The following is a 19,483-nucleotide window of genomic DNA, read 5'->3' as shown; positions in this document are numbered from 1 at the left end:
CCCTCAGTCGTCTTTGTTCTAAAGTGAATAACCCTAATTTTGATAATCTTTCAGGGTACTGTAGTTGCCCCATTCCAGTTATTACTTTAGTTGCCCTCCTCTGGACCCTTTCCAGCTCTGCTATGTCTGCCTTGTTCACAGGAGCCCAGAACTGTACACAGTACTCCATGTGTGGTCTGACTAATGATTTGTAAAGTGGTAGGACTATGTTTTCATCACGGACATCTATGCCCCTTTTGATGCAACCCATTATCTTATTGGCCTTGGCAGCAGCTGCCTGACACTGGTTTTTACAGCTTAGTTTGCTGTTTATTAAAATTCCTAGATCCTTTTCCATGTCAGTGTTACCGAGAGTTTTACTGTTTAGTATGTACGGGTGACTTGCATTATTCCTTCCCATGTGCATAACTTTACATTTGTCAGTGTTAAATCTCATCTGCCACTTATCTGCCCAAGCCTCCAGTCTATCCAGATCGCTCTGCAGTAGTATACTGTCCTCTTCAGTGTAAATTACTTTACACAGTTTAGTGTCATCTGCGAAAATTTATATTTTACTATGCAAGCCTTCTACAAGATCATTAATAAATATATTGAAGAGAATAGGGCCCAATACTTACCCCTGAGGTACTCCACTAGTGACAGTGACCCAATCTGAGTGTGTACCACTAACAATCACCCTCTGTTTTCGATCTCTCAGCCAGTTTCTTACCCACATACAGACGTTTTCTCCCAGTCCGTGCATTCTCATTTTATGTGGTACAGTGTCAAATGCTTTGGAGAAGTCCAGATATACGACATCCATTGATTCGCCGCTGTCAAGTCTAGAACTTACCTCCTCATAGAAACTGATTAAATTAGTTTGGCATGACCGATCCCTCATGAAGCCATGCTGATATGGCGTTATTTGCTTATTTCCGTTGAGATGCTCTAACATAGCTTAGTTTATATTTAATTTTTTTGACAGTGTTCACCTGAGGGGTTAGGTCTGTGATGATTTTATAGAGCCGGTCGATACAGACGCGGCGATACCTAATATGTAAACTTTTCTTTTTTTCCCTATTTTATTTAAAAAATATACTTTATTTTGGGAAAAGGATGCTTTTTTATTTTTACTTGAAACTTTAAATTTTTTGGTAAAACTTTATTTTCTTAACTTATTTTTTCACTTTATTTATTGTCCCACTCTGGGACTTCAACTTTTGAGGATTTGATCCCCTTTACAATGCATTATAATACTTCTGTATTGTAATGCATTGGCTGTAAGTGTATTACACACTCTAATACACTTACAGCTTCCTGCCTGTGAGATCCAGGGGGCTGGATCTCACAGGCTGTCACGGAAGGCAGCCACGATGCCTAAGGAAGGCATCGGGTTGCCTTCCCTGCTATCAGGTCCCCATCTCAACAGCCCTGGGACCCCGATGGCCACCCTGCACCCGACATGATCCCGCATTTGCAGCGGTCAGCTCAATCAGTTAGTGCGCCGGCATCAGTGGAAACACGGCTATCAGTGACTGCCGTATCCCTGCTGATGATACATGTACGGCGCTGGTCATTAAGTCACGTCCACCAACGCTGTTCATGTACGGCGCGTGTCCTTAAGGGGTTAATTATTAGGTTATAATCAGAGATGAGAGAATCTATTTGTTCATCAACCAGAGTTCTTGAGCAGCGAGTGGCTGCCCACGCTGCTCAAGTGTCTCTTCCTGGACGCTTAATGGTGGGCCAAGCTCACTCAGCTATTTTCATTGAACCTATCCTTCAAGTCTGGCCTGATGGCCTGTAACTGTTGACTGCCCTCACAAAGGTCATCATTGCTGTAAAGCAGAGCAGTGCCAGCGGAAGCCATTACTTGGATAGCAGACGGAGCAGCAAAAGTAAGAGGCAGGTTCAGGACAAGTGAGGGAACAGAGGCAGTTCCTGGGCCATGCCAGCTAAGCTTGGTGTCAGAGGAACCCACTGATTCCTGGCTGTGTGTATCTGTTGTAACTTGAAATGATTATGAAAAGCGAGTCAACCATTCCAGTACAGCTTGATGACAGCTCTGACCTGTTGCTGCGGCTGCTACTACCACCCCTTCTTATGATGCTACTTGTGCCAGCTACAGCATCATTTTTGCCCCTGAATGTTCCTTTGGAGGTCCTAGCCAACTGTTTATTGGCCATAGTGTATAAGAACTGTATAACTAAGAGAACAGATTAGCTAGGAATTTTGGTGCCCTGCACATAGATGTACACTGCAATAAATATAACCTGTGGGTAACAGTGACCTGTAATACTGACACACAGTAACTCTACAGCTAACAGAACGGATTGACTATGAATATTGGTGCACTGCACACTTATGTACACAGCAATAAATTAGACCTGCCTGTAATACTGATGGCACAGTAACTCTACAGCTAACAGAATGGATTAGCTATGACTCTTGGTACGTTGCACATTTATGTACATGGCGATAAATTGTAGCAGACTCAGTAGTTTAGCAGTCTCCTACACTCTCCCTCCAATCTCCCTGCATTCTCCCTGCACTCTCCCTCTCCAATACTGTCCTACACTCTCTGTTAAGAGTTTGGAGCAACACAGTCACTAGTGTATGAGTGTCTTGTCATGTCTCTCCCTGTGGTCAGCTCACAGGAATATTACGGCAACTGTGTGAGATGAGGGTTTTATAGGGCTGTGACTTCACGGGGGGGGGGGGCTGCTATCTGCAGATTGGCTGGCTGCACCACATTATGGGTGATCTCACATTTCCGAGCTTGTCACTTCTGCATTTACTTTTACATCGTGAAGCAGCCATTTTAGGAAAACTGATTTGTTACCATGAAGCGTGAGGAAATTTGGATTCGTTTAGAAGCAAAGTTCTCCTAAACTTCTGACCAAATTCCACTACGAATGCTTCGCTTTGCTCCACACTACAAACCACTTTATGAGCATAAGCATAATGTTCTCTTTCTCATTTAATGAATAGATTGTAAAAAAAGAGTATAAAAGCGCAACACACCACATTTTTGTATCCTGCAGAGTCCAGTAAAAAAAACGTATACGTTAACATATGCATTTTTCACACTAGAACTCTATGGTGAACAGATGGCACTGTATAGCATCATGTCTAAAGCATCCGTTAACGTATATGTTTTTTGTCTACAATAAACAAATGGCAAAAATGTGATATGAAACCAGCCTAATCTGCAGAGATCATGGGATGTTAGACATAGTAGCCATTTCATCTAAACATTCACGCATTATTATTGGCTTATTTGCCAATATACACACATGTATACATGCACACACATACACGCACAACATACACAAACAAACACGCACACTAATACACACATAAGCAAACACATGCACACACGCACACACAAATATACACACACAAACACACACAGAGACAGAAGCACACATGTACACATGCACACACAAACACACACACATACACACACACACAAGCACATACATACACACACACACTATCTAACTAAAAGGATGATGACAACCGTCCAGAGGTGCATCCCAACACAAGGACCTCCTGCTAAAACCACGTCATGAGCAATGGTTGTTATAGGAGTGACGCTCAAACTGCTGGGGCACATCTATGGGACCCTCTTTCCAGAGACGATGTACTCCACGCAACTCTCAAAAAGCTGAGGGGTCTTCAGGAGAGGCGGGCAGTCGAGCTGGGCTATCAGACGGTCAATCTCTGTAGCTGTCATGTCATCCTTCCTATGACCTATCCACGGCTTTACTGCAACGAGACATAACATATTAATAATTTACAAGTAATAAGAGGAGTAAAATCAGTCCTATCACAATCACTAGGTTTTAGGAAGCTGGAAAGCATATTGTTAAAGCAAAGACTAATAATTCCCATCCAGGAAAAGGGATTCAATAAGAATCTTCCATCTATGTGCAAAATTGCTCATCAATAACAGCACAAGCTTCACCGTCTATGGCGAGCAAATAACCAAAAGCCAGTTTCAAAGGCTTTACAAAATACACTTACACTCTCTCCCACACACACATATACAGTTGCAAGAAAAAGTATGTGAACCCTCTGGAATGATATGGATTTCTGCACAAATTGATCATAAAAGGTGATCTGATCTTCATCTAAGTCACAACAATAGACAATCAAAGTCTTCTTAAAATAATAACACACAAAGAATTAAAGAATAACTGTCCCATTTAGACCCTAATTTCAATTTTCATATATGTTGTTACTATTAACATGATATTCCAGAATACGTTCCTATTAGACTAACTTACGCCATATTTAATAAGATTCAGCCCTTAGCAACCAGTCTGCATAAAACTGCAATTTCACTATTCAGTTAAGATGGCCGCCACTGCCCTCACCCTGAGGCTAATCCCGTCTGCCCTCACTAGCCAGTAACGATAGCCCCCCAAAAGTGTCAGCAACCAGAGCCCTCCCCCCCAAAAGGGTTAATCTCCTGCAGCACAAAGGGGTCCTCTTACCACATGTTGCTTTCATTTATACACTGAGCAGATGGCAGATCTCCCTTCCCTGTTGTGCACTGCTTCAACTCTGCATTCTCCAGCTCTGCCAAGGGAAGGGACAGGGAGAAGTGCACACAGCCCAGGCACTGTTATCAGCTGCTGGGGAGGACCTGGCTTTAATCATTTACTTACAGTCCCTGGCTGTCAGTAATGTGAGCCTGCACGCTGCGTGCTCCGTCTATCAACAGATAGACGGACCATGCCTAGCAACCCTATTTTAAGCACAGGTAAAAGTAGGCAGTACAGGGAACAAAAATGTGGAATTAAGGGGTAATTGAATACGCAGTGAAAAGTTGAAATAGGGCCACCAAGGTGATATTAATCACCACAATCCAATACTCAAAAAAAAAAAAAAATACGACAGTTATCCTTTAAATGTTACCATGTTTTTATTGAACACACCATGTAAATATTCACAGTGCAGGTGGAAAAAGTATGTGAACCCTTGGATTTAATAACTGGTTGAACCTCCTTTGGCAGCAATAACTTCAACCAAACGTTTCCTGTAGTTGCAGATCAGACGTGCACAACGGTCAGGAGTAATTCCTGACCATTCCTCTTTACAGAACTGTTTCAGTTCAGCAATATTCTTTGGATGTCTGGTGTGAATCGCTTTCTTGACGTCATGCTTCAGCATCTCAATCGGGTTGAGGTCAGGACTCTGACTGGGCCACTCCAGAAGGCATATTTTCTTCTGTTTAAGCCATTCTGTTGTTGATTTACTTCTATGCTTTGGTTCGTTGTCCTGTTACACCCATCTTCTGTTGAGCTTCAGCTGGTGGACAGATGACCTTAAGTTCTCCTGCAAAATGTCTTGATAAACTTGGGAATCAATTTTTCATTTGATGATAGCAAGCCGTCCAGGCCCTGACGCAGCAAAGCAGCCCCAAACCATGATGCCCTCACCACTATACTTCACAGTTGAGATAAGGTTTTGATGTTGGTGTGCTGTGCCTCTTTTTCTCCACAAATAATGTTGTGTGTTTCTTCCAAACAACTCAACTTTGGTTTCATCTGTCCACAGAATATTTTGCCAGTACTGCTGTGGAACATCCAGGTGCTCTTGTGCAAACTGTAAACGTGCAGCAATGGGTTTTTTTGGACAGCAGTGGCTTCCTCTGTGGTATCCTCCCATGAAATCCATTCTTGTTTAGTGTTTTACGTATCGTAGATTCGCTAACAGGGATGTTAGCATATGCCAGAGACTTTTGTAAGTCTTTAGCTGACACTCTAGGATTCTTCTTCACCTCATTGAGCAGTCTGCGCTGTGCTCTTGCAGTCATCTTTACAGGACGGCCATTCCTAGTGAGAGTATCAGCAGTGCTAAACTTTCTCCATTTATAGACAATTTGTCTTACCGTGGACTGGTGAACAGCAAGGCTTTTGGAGATACTTTTATAACCCTTTCCAGCTTTATGCACGTCAACAATTCTTAATTGTAGGTCTTCTGAGAGTTCTTTTGTGCGAGGCATCATTCACATCAGGCAATGCTTCTTGTGAAAAGCAAACACAGAACTGGTGTGTGTTTTTATAGGGCAGGGCAGCTGTAACCAACACCTCCAATCTCATCTCATTGATTGGACTCCTGTTGGCTGACACCTCACTCCAATTAGCTCTTGGGGATGTCATTAGTCTAGGGGTTCACATACTTTTTCCACCTGCACTGTAAATGTTTATATGGTGTGTTCAATAAAAACATGGTAACATTTAATTATTTATGTGTTATTACTTTAAGCAGACTGTGATTGTCTATTGTTGTAACTTAGATGAAGATCAGATCACATTTTATGACCAATTTGTGCAGAAATCCATATCATTCCAAAGGGTTCACATACTTTTTCTTGCAACTGGAAGAGATCCAGCGGCTCACCCCTATCTCGTATGGATAGGTGCTCACCCTCTAGTCCTACCCTCAGGACTGGAAAGGGGTAATAAAGTGTACGAAAAATGAGGGGGCACACTCAAAAGGGAACCACTAGATGGATGATAGCATAGTATTTTATTACTCTAAAAACAAACCCATAAAAATATATAATACAATCATAAAATTACATATGATAATGCAGCAATCTTATAGTGCATGACAAGCGGTACTACACGTATATGACAAATTCCATATGATATATGACATGCAGCAATACTACAATGCGTGACACGCTAGTAGCATAAAACCATATGTGACAGTCCTGTAGCGGTCCTATAAGTATTAGGTATAGTGTCAGCACTTTCGTGCATAAATGTCCCAATGAGACTCGGTGGTAATGGTACTATGACCAAATGTCCCAATAGAAAATGATGCCAATATTATTAGAGCAGTGTAGCTGATTCCAATGAAACAATTAGATACCAGTGTCCGGTATTGTAGATGTACAAAGGTGCGTACATATAGTAGATACTGGAGCTAATCTTTAATTACTTACTATATCACGCCGCTTGTAGTGTCCCGGTCTTACCCCGCCTTCCTGCTGCCTGGCCGCAGCGTTGATTCCCCAGGCGGCCGAGCGTGGCGTCCCACGTGACCTGGTAGCTTAGGGTTCCGGGCTGGCGCTTAGCTGACGTCACTGATATATGACTGTGACTCCGGCTGTAGCTCCGTAATAGAGATATGGTGAAGATATGTCTCTTATATTTGGAACTTCTGGCTTTTTGTTCCTTTCTCTTCTTTCTGAATCCACGCTCACTCCGTGATACCAGACGCGTTTCAGGGTCTACACCCCTTCCTCAGTGGCCACCGAGTGAGTGGATTCTCACTCTTTTTAAATGGTGTTGTGACACCCACAATTGTGTTCGTTTGTGCTTGTGTCAATATGTTGGGTGGATTTTGATTGCTGATAACTCATGTTAAAACATACTTAAATACATAAAATAATAAATATTACATCCCAACAACTAGTACAGTATAAAAACACTTAAAAAGCAGTTCTGGATGAAGACTGCAAGGTCAGAACATCATTTTAAGATAAAACGCATCAAAACCGCATCAGTGTGAACTGCGTTTTGCATGCGTTTTTTGTATAATTGTCAATTGTGGGGTCTAACAGTCTTTCTGAATGGATAGCACCACAAAAGGCATCAATATATTGTGCATTCTCTGTGCAATTTCATATTTTGGTGGTCATATTCATCAAAAATGTATCAAAAATATATATTCCCAGATTGGGTGTTGTGTCGTATAGGGGAGGAGCCATCCAGTGGGGAGGGGAGATCACAATGTCGATTATCGACCAAACTGCGATGTCCCATCCCCCCCGGACAACCCCCCAATAATCACAGGAACCCAAACACCTCCATCTCGGCGTTAAGGCCCCTGGGAATGATAGTATCATACTCAAAAATTCTGCGGGATTCTTGTCTCGACATGTGTGCAATATGGTTGCCTCCTCTCCACATTTTTTTGACTCTTTCTATAGCTGTGAATTTTAAACTGGTTGGATCACAGTTGTGCTGAATTTTAAAATGTTTCGATAAGGAATGTGTTTCTAAACCTTTTTTAATATTTGCCACATGTTCCGCTATCCTCTTTTTGAGTGTTCTTTTTGTCCTGCCTATGTACTGTTTCTTACATCCACATTCTAACAGGTAGATGACATCCGTAGAGTCGCAGGTTAGACATTCTTGTATTTCTAAGCTGAAAGAGTTTACTGTGGATGTAACCTTAGTTGTTTTTTTAGGGAAATTTGTCATTTTACAATTTGCGCACCTTCCACATTTAAAATACCCATTGGTTGTTAACCAATTGTTTTTTAGTTGTTGTTTCTCTTTCTTAATTTTTACAGTTGGGGCTATTTTACCTGCTAAGTTATTGGCCCTTGTGTATGTTATTTTAGGTACATCACTCAACAATTGGCCAATTATCTTATCATTCAGCAGATGTCCCCAATGTTTTCGAATGCTCCTCTCCATCACTCTATATTGGGAATTGAACGGGAGGATAATTCTCAATGTTTCATCTCGTAATTGTAATGGACCTGTCTCAAAGAAACTTTTTCTTTCCATCTTCTTCACCTTCTCCAGTGATTTTTCTATAATCTGGACTGGGTAATCTCTTTCCAATAGTTGCTGTTTTAAGCCAGTGGCCTCTTCATCAAATTTGCTGTCCATCGTACAGTTGCGCTTAAGTCTGCGGAACTGACTGGTTGGTATGTTGATAAGCCACCGCGGAAGGTGGCAACTTGCAAATCTGATGAAGCTGTTTTTGGCCACCGGCTTGAAAAATGTATTACAGCATAATTGTTCTTCCCTAATCCATATCTCCAAATCTAGAAATTCAACCTTTTCTTTACTAATGATTGGACTAAATATGAGATTCTTGTCATTTTTGTTGATATCACTGAGAAATAGATCCAGAGATTCAGCTGTGTCTCGCCAGATGAACAAAATATCATCAATGTACCGCCGCCATAGCACCAGATCCGTCCCCAGCCTGGGAGCAATGATCTCTCTCTCCCATTGAGCCAAAAAAAGGTTGGCATAGCTGGGGGCGAATCTGGTGCCCATGGCGGTACCGGTACACTGCAAATAAAACTCCCGCTCAAAAGAAAAATAATTATGGGCCAATATATATCCTACTCCCTCTAACAGGAAATCTAATTGTTCCGTAGGTAGCCCGGCATCACCCGACAGTTGCTCATGTAATGCCTGTATCCCCCTGGTGTGTTCAATCACCGTGTAGAGGGATCCAACATCCAGTGTCCCCAAGATCCATCCATCTATCCATTTGACATTTTCAAGTGTTTTAATAATGTCTGTGGTATCTCGAATATACGATGGTACTCGTTTTACATATGGTTGAAGCCACTGGTCAATGTATTTGGATAAATTACATGATATAGATTGGATACCCGACACAATCGGGCGACCTGGAGGTGCTTCCAGGTTCTTATGGATCTTGGGGACACAATAGAACATAGGGATCCTCCCCTCAGTGTCCAGATTAAATTTTGCTTCCTGGTCAGAAAGAAAGCCAGCTTCTACCCCCCTTCCACAATAATCTTTAAGAATGTTGTAGTATTCCTGTGTTGGGTCTCCTTTTAGTCTTTGGTAGGTATTCTCTGATCTTAGCTGTCTGTAACATTCTTCTGTATAGTCTCTAGTGTTGAGTATCACGACAGCTCCACCCTTATCAGCTGGCCTAATTGTGATATTATTAGCCTCTTGTAGGGATTTCATGGCCTTAATTTCTTCTTTGTTCAAATTCGCATTGATCCTGCGACTTTTTATCCTCCAAGTCCCGTTCCACATTGTTTTTAAATGTGGCCATTTCACTACTGATCTCCTGCCTGGGATATTTCTTTGATCTAACCTTCAGATCTGTATGTGAATATTTACTTATATTCCCTCCCATATCCATCTCCCTATTGATAGGATTTTTGAGAAAATATTTTTTAAGACATAGACGTCTAATGAACTTCTCCACTCCTATGTATGTAGCAAATTTGTCCATAGGGTTTGTCGGAGCAAACTTTAAACCTTTATTAAGAAGCTGGGTGTCAGTAAGTACAGCCTCACTGATGTTAATTACATTGGTGGTTGGTGCTATTAGTTTTTGTGCTTTCTTCTTATGTGCATGTCGTCCTCTCCGAATTGTTCGTTGTGATTGTGCCTTTGTGACCTGTTCATTGTTGGTGTGTAATGGTGTGTTATGTCCTGATAATGTCTGTGTTCCTTTCTGTGTGTCTGGTAGTTCCCTCTGCTCTGTGTATACTCCCTCAAATTGTATTCGTGAACATAACCCTGTGTTTTGTGATTGTGTTTCTTTGGCTCTTGTCGTGGTGGGGTGGGAGTGCGTGTGTTCCTTATTCGTGCTTTGTGATGTGGCGGTGTAAAGTCTAAAAAATGTGGTGTTGCCAATGTTTCAAACCTATTTGAGATTGGTACATTCTCAAATTGGCCTAGTGCATCAGTGTGTACACCCTCCCTCTGTTTATAAACCTCAGTGGCTTCTTTCCTTTCCATGTGGTGTAATTTCCTGGATTTTTTCCCTATTATTTCCCTTTCAAATGCATCTAGATTTTTGCAAATTCTTTCATGCCATTTGTGAACTGCATCAGTGTCTGGGAATGTTTCCATTTCTCTTTTAAGAGCATCTATTTGCCCTGTCATTTCTTCTGTCATTAGTATCCTTCTTTTGATGATCATTTGGACAAGGGCTCCCGACTGTGCTTTCAGGAAATCATCCCATTCCTTTTTTAATTTGTCACTCACCAGATCAGATGCAGGTGTCTTGGTGAGTGACAAACCCCTAGGAATGAAGCCCTTGTCCAAATATTGTGTAAGGGATCTGATCTCCCACTTGTTGCGCAATTGACGTTGCAGAGTCCTCTCCAGAACTTTAAAAACATCATCCATTGATCTTGTTGTTTCTATTGATGCCTCCCCTTCCATATTGAAGATGAAAGCCTCAATTTTTTTGTATTTACTATCTAGGTGTTCCCAAATGTCCATATCAAAAAAGGGGGAGCTCAACTGTTAAGGGTAATGAAATAAACCAAATGGAAGAGATCCAGCGGCTCACCCCTATCTCGTATGGATAGGTGCTCACCCTCTAGTCCTACCCTCAGGACTGGAATATTTTGCCAGTACTGCTGTGGAACATCCAGGTGCTCTTGTGCAAACTGTAAACGTGCAGCAATGGGTTTTTTTGGACAGCAGTGGCTTCCTCTGTGGTATCCTCCCATGAAATCAATTCTTGTTTAGTGTTTTACGTATCGTAGATTCGCTAACAGGGATGTTAGCATATGCCAGAGACTTTTGTAAGTCTTTAGCTGACACTCTAGGATTCTTCTTCACCTCATTGAGCAGTCTGCGCTATGCTCTTGCAGTCATCTTTACAGGACGGCCACTCCTAGTGAGAGTAGCAGCAGTGCTAAACTTTCTCCATTTATAGACAATTTGTCTTACCGTGGACTGGTGAACAGCAAGGCTTTTGGAGATACTTTTATAACCCTTTCCAGCTTTATGCACGTCAACAATTCTTAATTGTAGGTCTTCTGAGAGTTCTTTTGTGCGAGGCATCATTCACATCAGGCAATGCTTCTTGTGAAACACAGAACTGGTGTGTGTTTTTATAGGGCAGGGCAGCTGTAACCAACACCTCCAATCTCATCTCATTGATTGGACTCCTGTTGGCTGACACCTCACTCCAATTAGCTCTTGGGGATGTCATTAGTCTAGGGGTTCACATACTTTTTCCACCTGCACTGTGAATGTTTATATGGTGTGTTCAATAAAAACATGGTAACATTTAATTATTTATGTGTTATTACTTTAAGCAGACCGTGATTGTCTATTGTTGTAACTTAGATGAAGATCAGATCACATTTTATGACCAATTTGTGCAGAAATCCATATCATTACAAAGGGTTCACATACTTTTTCTTGCAACTGTATATTATCTAACTAATAGGATGACAACAACCATCCAGAGGCGCATCCCAACACAAGGACCAACCTGGAGTACAAGAGTCAATCAGGGAGCAGCTTAGCTAAAGGCTCATGGTGAATGGGGCTGAGCACGGTACCAAGCACAGCCTCTATAAAATGTACAGCACTGTGCTTGGTAAGCTCTGAGAAGGCAACAGTGCTCAAAGGAGCGCCAGTGCCTTCTCAAACAGCTGATTGGCAGGGATCCCTTACTTCAGCTGGCTGTGATCTCTCTGATTGTCACATATGATGATGGTCTTTTTTTTCCAGAAGAAGAGGAGTAGTAGGTGAACGCTTTCTCAGCTTATCCCCCCCCCCCCCAAAGTAAGTAGGCCCTTCAATGATGCCATGACCCAGCCGTTTAGCAGCGTTTCAAATACAGTGCATTTGGAAAATGCTGGCCATTCTACCAAACTAAGGAATTAGAAGAGAAATGCTTTGGTAAGAGAGGCAACCAAGAACCCAATGGTCACTCTGACTTAGCCTCAAAGATTCTGTGTGCAGAGGGGAGAAACTTCTAGAAGGTCAACCACCACTGCAACACTTCACCAATCTGGGTTTCACGGCAGATTGTCCAGAAACAAGGCCCTCCTCAGTAAAAGACACGTGAAATAAGCTAAAGGACTCTCAGACTGTCAGAAGCAAGATTCTCTGGTCTGATGAAACCAGAATTTCATTTTTTGGCCTCAATTCTAAGCGTGATGTCTGGTGGATACCAAGCACTGCTCATCACCAGCTCAATACCATCCCTATAGTGAAGCATGGTGGTGGCAGCATCAGGCTGTGGGGGTGTTTTTCTGTGACTGGGACAAGGAGACTAGTCAGGGTTAGGGAAAGCTAAATAGAACAAAGTACAGGGCTATACTTAATAAAAACCTGAACCAGAATGCTCTGAACCTCAGACTAGACGGAAGGTTCACCTTCCAACAAGACAATAACTTCCTTCTGGGATTCGCGTCCCCACCTATCGCTTGGTTGAACTTGATGGACTTAGGTCTTTTTTCAACTGTATTAACTATGTAACTATGTAACAATTACCCTAAACACACAGCCAAGACAACACAGGAGTGGCTTAGGGACAACTATGGGAATGTCCTTGATCGGCCCTGCCAGAGCCATGATTTGAACCTAATCGTATATGTCACGGATGATCCGCGAGAATATTGAACCGTCCTCCCAATATTATCAATATCCCTAACCCTTATTGATCAATGGGTCTATTAAACAGTATTTATTTCGATAGGGCCCTGAAGCTACAGGCCCCAGAACCTACAATCTGATTACTCAGAGCGTCTCCTTCTGTGTACCCAGAGAACAAAAGGGTACTTTTGTTCAAGTCAGTCAATAGATGCCCAGCAGATAACGCAATTACAGCTGGTTTCCTTAGGTTGGCCCTACACCAAAAGAACTTCCCTTTCTGCAGATATATCACAGCTAGGTGTAAAGACTACCCCTGGGGGGAGCCATTTGGTGTCGCTGCCATAAGGGGCTTGTAAGCTAGCTTGAGTCAGACAGGCCGGCACTAAGGTTCCCAGATTGAAACATGAATCTGAGATATGATTTTTACCCTTTTTAAGAGAGACCATGCATCTTACGGACGTAAAAATTACATCATCGTGTCACTCAGAATTCACTGGACATTTACATATGACAAACATAACTCTAGGAGATGCCCAGGTAAAGTTATGGTGTTACCCCATCATAGAACCAGTTATAATAGTCATATTTGGTATCCCTGGACTCCATATTTTGTGGGGAATGTGAATCTGTGCTCGTTACTTATTTACAGCGGAGACATCCCGAGATATGGCACATACCATATTTCAGAACTGGCATTCATCTCAGAAATACAGCCGGCCCCAGCAGGCGGACTCTCAATTCCCCGCCTTGATTCTGGGACCCTTATAACAAAGACCTAGAATCTGCTAAAGGAGTTCTCCACTTTTAACAACACCTGAAGAGGGCCTCAGCCAGAGAACCCGTGGGCTGTAGGCATATTCGGATTATTAAACTGGACAAAGGTTTCTTGGACTTTATCCCTGCAACGGACTATTTCACCAACGGACATCTTTTCTGCGTAAAATAAGTATTTTCTTTCTTTTCTTACTTTTTGTTTATTGCACTATACTTTCCTTGATTATTGTTTTAATAATTACTGTACATCTTGATAATTTGTATTGTATATATATATATATATATATATATATATATATAATAAATGACCTCCCAGTCATTTCTCTAGCCATATGCCTGCTTTCAAACACTGCAAAAACTTACCCTAGCCTCTCCGAAGAGAAAGCTACTCGGTTCTGTTATCCAGATAGTGGGTTCCTTGCTCCCATAAATTGCAAGGTGGTGGCAGTTAAACTACCCTGTGTGTGGTTCCGGTCCGGTCGCTCACACGCTTACTTGCAGTCAATCGGCGGTCCAATCCCTGCACTTTCAGCCTATCGACTGTACGGACTCAAGTTAGACTGTCGGTGTGCGGAAGGTGGCTGGGAGGCCTGTTTGCGGATTGACCACTAGGGGCGCTGTGATGGTTTTGTGACGTATTGTGGCCGCGGCGGTTGCAGTTCGTCACAGTATATATCTCTGAAAAGACCTGAAAATGACTTTCCACTGACGGTCCTCATCCAACCTGACAGAGCTAGAGAGGATCTGCAGAGAAGAATGGCAGAAAATCCCCAAATTTAATTTTAACACAAGGCAAAACGAAAACAGTGAAAACAAAATGTGAAAATAGTTAAAGGGTCTGGAGACTTTCGGAATGCATTGTAAGTCATACCACTCTCTGCAAACTTTACAAACATACACAAAAAACTGAATGATGTATACATTTTACACTTCTGTCCAGAAGGGAGTACAGCTGTGTATATAATATGCTTATAGCAGAGCGGTCTGTGTGATTGACATGTAATAGAGCTGTGCTTGTAATGTTTATATAGTACAGCTATCTGTGCAATAGGCGTGAAATAGACCTGTGTATGTAATGTTCATATAGCAGAGCTGTCTGTCTGATGGGCCTGTAGCAATGTGTTTGTAATGTTTATATACTAGACAGAGTTGTCTGTGTAATAGGCATGGACTACAGCTCTGTATGTAATATGCATATAGCAGAGCTGGTTTGATGATGGGCATGTAGTAGATCTGTGTTTGTAATGTGTATATAGAAGAGCTATCTGTGTAATAGGCATGGTGCAGAGCTGTGTATGTAATGTCCATACAGCAGAGCTGTGAATTTAATTTGCATAAAGTACAGATCATATCACACATATCATATCGAGCTTTGTTATTAGTAAGGAGACTGCTGATTTGTCAAATTGGGCAGACTGCCAGGCCTTTGCTGTGTCTCTCTGAGACCTCTGTAGAGGATGCATGTGTGGTGGCGCCGCCATCTTCACCAATACTGCCAGTGGAGTGGCGGCTTGGCTGGGAAAGCAGTCTCTTGTAAGAGGTACTGTGGGCAGTTTGGGCACTAGTAGATCTATAAGTTTCGGGGTGAGGTGATTGGGTCTGAGGTAAATGCAGAGCAGGTACTGGGCAGTTATGCCAAATAATGAAAGTTATGTTTTTGCATTCTAGTACTGCCATTTTAAACTTTTTATTTTTTTCTCTGCTGTGTATTCCCATTTAAACCCGTTTTTTTTTTTTTCAGTTTGATTAAGGGGAGTGGCCTGGGCAACCAGGCACTATAAATGGAACCACTGAACTCTCCCAGAGCTTGCTCTTCCTGAGGCTTGCTGTACTAAGTGGGCTTTTGATTAAGTGGAGTTTAAGACAAGGAGCAGGAAACTAAGATTGGATAGAATTTCCTTGTGTATTGTTGGCTTGATTCTAGCTAGTCCTTTAACAACAGCAGACAGGGTCTAATTCTAACTCATATTTACAGTTTTACTTTTTTACTGTTCATCCCCATTAAACATGTGCTCCATGGACAATGCCACTAAGTGTGTGTCCTGTGCAATGTATGTGTGCCTTGAAGAGCCATTCGAGGGTGAATACATTTGCACTAGATGCAATCATGTTGCATAATTGGAAGCCCAGATCTTGGATCTAAATAAGCAACTTTAAATACTTAGGGGCATTGCAGACCTGGAGAGAGGCTTAGACCTAACTGTGCAGGCACTGGCTGGGGTCAGTAAAATGGAGGGGGGGGGGATCAGCAGTTGGGTTAATGTAGAAAGAAGGGGTAGAGGGAAAAGTGCCAGGGAGGCTAGTCCTGAGCTGGCACGCCCTAGTAAATATGCCTGTTTGGCTGATATTAGGGATGAAAGCCCAGGGCCAGCAACACTACAGCAGGGCTTTTCTCCTAGCAACCAGGAGGATGACTGCTGCAGGAAGGATGGGAAAAGGAGTGCAGCAAAGGTCAGACAGATGCTGGTGGTAGGGGACTCTATTATTAGGCGGACAGGGTCATCTGTCGCCGAGACCGTGAATGCCGAACAGTGTGTTGTCTGCCGGGTGCTCAGGTTCGGCATATTGCGGATCGGTTTGACAGATTGCTGGGTGGGGCTGGGGAAGACTCGGCGGTCATGGTACACATTGGCACCAATGACAAAGTCAGTGGGAGATGGAAGGTCTTTAAAAATGATTTTACGGAGCTAGGTGAGAAGCTCAAGTCCAGGACCTCCAAGGTAGTGTTTTCAGAAATACTACCAGTGCCACGAGCGTCACTAGAGAGACAACAGAAGCTTAGTGTCACGGCGGACGTGCACAGTTAAACAGATAACACACCAACCAGGCTCTGGACGAGAGACAGGGGAAGGGTCACCTCCTAATTTATCCCTGACCTCTTTCCCTGCAATGCTCAGCCCACAGACAAACCTTGATGGTAGATTTGCTGTGTCCACCAGCCTATACTAACAGAACCCTGAACTCCCTGAGATGGTGAAGTGGGGAGAAAGGAGCTGCCAGCTCGCACAGAACCTGGATGGGTAAGATGACATAAACAACCAAACAAGAAAAGACACTTATCTGCTGAGAGCAGGAACAAACAGCCAACCTTCCTTCCAAACTTCCCAGACAATAATGAACAGTATAATCCGCTCAGGGCACTTGGCAGAGGAGCTATTTAAACTAATGACTCCACCCAGTGCACCTGATGAGGGGCGGATCCAGCACGACTCCAAAACAAACACTAAACTCGTGCTGCAATCCTGGCCGACCTCCGCACATCGTCAGAGTGGGTCATGACACTTAGGGAGTTAAATAAGTGGCTCAGAAGCTGGTGCAGGAAGGAAGGGTTTGGGTTCATGGAGAACTGGGCCGACTTCGCAGTCGGTTACAGGCTCTACAGTAGGGACGGGCTGCACCTCAATGGGGAGGGTGCAACTGCCCTGGGGGAAAAAATGGTTTGATGGCTGGAGGAGCTTTTAAACTAGGATCTGGGGGAGGGGGAGGTGTCATACTAATAAGGGGGCAGATAGTGTAGATAGAGAGTGGGTTATAGAAGGGGACAGTGGGGATTTAGTGGGGGCCAGGGTTAGCAAGGAAAAAAGGGAGAAGACTGGGAATAACTATACATTTATAAAAAATAGAACTGCTGGTAACAAGAACCTGTTACATACAAAAATTAACCATGGTAACCAAAAAATCCTAGATAATCACTTTACAGGTAATAGTCATTTTAAATGTATTTTCACAAATGCCAGAAGTCTAAGTAGTAAAATGGTGGAGCTGGAGACTATGGTACTAGAAGAGCACATAGATGTAGTTGGTGTGGCTGAGACATGGTTAGACTCTTCGCATGACTGGGCTGTTAATATTGAGGGTTTTACACTATTTAGGAAAGACAGGGTCAATAGAAAAGGTGGTGGCGTGTACCTGTATGTGAGGAGTGATTTGAAGACAAGTGTGAAAGAGGCAATTGTGCGTGAGGATGGTGAGGATGTGGAAACTTTATGGGTGGAAGTTCAAAGGGATATAAACACTGAAAAAATAATATTTGGGGTAATCTATAGACCCCCTAACATCACAGAAGAGATAGAAACGCAACTGTATAACCAAATAGAGCGGGTGGCACAGGCTGGAACAGTAGTCATAATGGGAGATTTTAACTTCCCAGACATTGACTGGGATCATGGTTCTGCCTCAACTGCAAAGGGGAGAAAATTCCTCAACTTGCTGCAGGACCACTTTATGGGCCAGTTTGTAGAAGCACCCACTAGGGGCGATGCTCTGTTGGATCTGGTAATTTCTAATGATACCGAGCTTGTTGGTAATGTTACTGTTCGAGAAACACTAGGTAATAGTGACCACAATATAATTATATTCCCCTTAAACTATAAGAAACATACTCTGTCAGGCAGAGCAAAGACACTGAATTTCAAAAAGGCTAATTTCCCTGGGTTGAGGGCAGAATTTCAGGGCATAGACTGGGAGCAGCTATTGTCACATAATAATACTGAGGATAAATGGGAGAGCTTTAAATCCACATTGAGTAATTGCACAATTTTTTTAATCCTTTTAGGTAACAAGTATAAACGGCTAAAATTAAACCCCCCATGGCTTACAGCTACTGTAAAGAGAGAAATAAAAGACAAAAAGAGGGCATTTAAAAAATACAAATCTGAGGGGTCAGCTGTAGCATTTGAAGATTACAAAGGGCATAATAAAATCTGCAAAAAGGAGATAAAATTAGCAAAGATACAAAACGAACAACAGGTAGCAAAATAAATCCCAAAAAGATTTTTAAATATATAAATGCTAAAAAACCGAGGTCTGAGCAGGTAGGGCACCTAAATAATGGTAAAGGGGGGGGGGTAGTCACTGAAGATAAGGAAAAGGCAGAGTTCCTAAATAGGTTTTTTAGCTCTGTATATACAAAAGAGGAGAAAGGAGTTGATATATGTGGCGCCGGGGTTGTTAGTACATCCAGTGATACACTCAATTGGCTAACTGTAGATATGGTCCAAGAGAAGTTAAATAGGGTAAATGTGAACAAAACTCTGGGTCCAAATGGATTACACCCAAGAGTGCTTAAAGAGCTATGTTCAGTCATTGCTGTGCCCCTGTTTATAATTTTTAAGGATTCTCTAGGGACTGGTACAGTGCCAAGTGATTGGCACAAGGCAAACGTGGTGCCCATAGTCAATAAAGGATCTAGGTCCTCCACAGGTAATTATAGACCAGTTCGTTTAACTTCTGTTATGGGAAAAATGTTTGAAGGAATCTTAAGGGACTATATACAGGAGTATGTGACTATAAATAATATTATAAGTGATAACCAGCATGGGTTTACCAAGGACAGAAGTTGTCAGACTAACCTGATTTGTTTTTATGAGGAGGTGAGTAGAAGCCTGGACAGAGGGGCCGCTGTGGATGTAGTGTTTCTGGATTTTGCAAAGGCTTTTGATACTGTCCCTCATAGACGCTTAATAAGTAAAGTAAGGTCTATTGGCTTGGAAAGTATAGTTTGTAATTGGATTGAAAACTGGCTGAAGGACCGTGTCCAGAGAGTTGTGGTCAATGATTCCTGTTCAGAATGGTCCCGGGTTATAAGTGTTGTACCCCAAGGTTCAGTGCTGGGCCCTTTATTA

Source organism: Bufo bufo, chromosome 5 (genome assembly GCF_905171765.1).
Source record: "Bufo bufo chromosome 5, aBufBuf1.1, whole genome shotgun sequence".
Taxonomy (NCBI): Eukaryota; Metazoa; Chordata; class Amphibia; order Anura; family Bufonidae; genus Bufo; species Bufo bufo.
This window is presented reverse-complemented; position numbering follows the sequence as displayed.